This window comes from Perkinsus marinus (assembly GCF_000006405.1).
Source record: "Perkinsus marinus ATCC 50983 genomic scaffold scf_1104296967452, whole genome shotgun sequence".
Lineage (NCBI taxonomy): Eukaryota > Perkinsozoa > Perkinsida > Perkinsidae > Perkinsus > Perkinsus marinus.
The window spans coordinates 1,641-3,598 of record NW_003203541.1 but is presented as its reverse complement, the minus strand read 5'-3'; the positions used below and the strand labels follow the sequence as shown (position 1 = coordinate 3,598).

Genomic DNA, 1,958 nt, shown 5'->3' with positions numbered 1-1,958 from the left:
CGGTCATGCGAGACCTTTGCCTTGCATGCAACGAGGCTGTCCAGGCCTGGATGCGAGGTAATGGTTATGGGGGCAATTGAGATTTGGTTATTGTATGTGTTGAGCATCGTAAAACTGAGGGGTAGATACCAACCGAACGTTTTATCCGGAAAATATTCACGGCACTTAATCGCTGGAAAGTTTCTCTGCAGGGTTTGTGAAGCTCCTCAGGCACCAGTAGCCCCGGCAGATAGCCCCTACGGCTCCCTCTTAGACGTGCTTGAACGTGCTGAACATCTCAGCGAAAAACTGGGCACACTGCCGGAGCTGAGCCATACGTAATGGGGACTCCATCGACTCTCGTAGTCCTCACGCTCATGCCGATGCAGGTACAACACTGTTGGATTGTACTGCCGAGCCTGCGGGAAGCTACACACTGCATTGAAGTACCCCACTGAAGTGCAATGACGTTTGTATAGGTCCCAGTCTATGAGGTATTTCGAAAAGGCCTTGGCGTTGAACTATCGTGAACATGAAGCTCGGACACGGCTACACATCTCAGCAACTCAGTCAAGATTGGGGAAGTGGAGATGCTGTTGGCGTCCTTGTGGAGCAAGTGCGGTTCAGGCACCAGGAGGCTCTGCTCTATGCCTCGGAGGCTACAATTACTCTGTATGAGATCATCACCCGGGAGCTACAGAAAAAGCGAGGGAAAGAGCCTAAAATGAATCGACACTTCATCGGGGCTGTGATAGAACTGCCGGTACTACACCAGGCATGCTCTGGGCTTATGTGGAACTCGGGAACTCTGTGGAGGATGGAGGCGCAGGTTCGAACCGCGCAGGTGTCATTTCTACGCATTCATTCCATCAGCGATTTAGTAGACAATTCGCTCGAGGAAACAGTAGCTGCTATTTCTCATGAGGTTGTTGTACCGCGGGTTTCTGGTTGACGACCCGCACACTTTCATAACTGCTCTGGATCGGCCATGTAGTCACAAGCATGTTGGTCGCTTGCTCTACAACTCATCGCCCGGAGGCTTTCGATGGAACTCAGCAGGTCCAGAACGCGGAGTCGACAGGAGGAGGAGGGGGGAGGGAAGCACTTGAACGAGAATCTGTGGGAGGAAGCGCCCCTTAAGGCGGGTCTCTGAAGTTCGAATCAGACCCTGGGAAGCGACTCGGCGGCATCTTCGTCAGAGTTTCGTGACAAAGTCTTCCTTCTGATCACAGCGTACCAGCAAATGGCAGTTGAATATGAGTATGGCGGCTTTATGGGAGCCTGTCATCCGCAGCTCTACCTGAGCGCAGATATACGGGCGATGTTGGTGCTGCGGTCCGCTGCTACAAACAAGGGCTAAGATTAATCGATGAGTGAACTCTGTCGTTTTTGGTGATCCAGTATGTATTTTGCAGACATCTCCAGAAGGAATATTCAACAGAGCCTCATCCTCTTGTAGCTATTTTGCAGAAGGGCATGGATTCAGTACAGCGGAATTCGAAAGAGCAGAGACGGACTGGTGGGATCATCAATGCCTTGTCGATAACACACGGTCTACATCAGTAGGAGTTCGAGAGGAGGTTGTTGAGCAGACTAGCGAGAAATGACTCAAGATTCGAGACTAGCGAGGCGGATAACAGAGCTAGCTGAAGTGCTACTGCTGACCTCTCCAGAGGTCGTTGGCGATGACATGTGGATCGCTCGCCAACGTGTTGGCGTTGATCTAGCTATAGTGGTGTCATGTTGCTATTCGTCAATACTCTATTAGTGATAGTTATGTGAATACTGTCTCATTGCTTGGACTTTCATGAATGCCTCCTGAGAGATCACGTGCATGAGAGGTACACAGTACACTGCGGAATATTATGCGGTCTACGATGCATCGGAGTTGTTCTCAATACATTTCAAACTCTTCAACACCCATAAGAACCTGTGTAATACACAGTGTGTATCTATTTTCCTAATATCTTTCGAAAACT

The 1,958-nt window shown here is 50.0% G+C and overlaps 1 protein-coding gene across 1 annotated transcript in view; it reads right to left on the bottom strand.

Annotated features, from left to right (window-relative positions):
* The window catches only part of Pmar_PMAR009609 (hypothetical protein), a gene marked incomplete at both ends in the record, with an annotated part of 3,907 nt that overhangs the window by 526 nt on the left and 1,423 nt on the right, over positions 1–1,958 (bottom strand). The gene's annotated exons all lie outside the window — the stretch shown is intronic.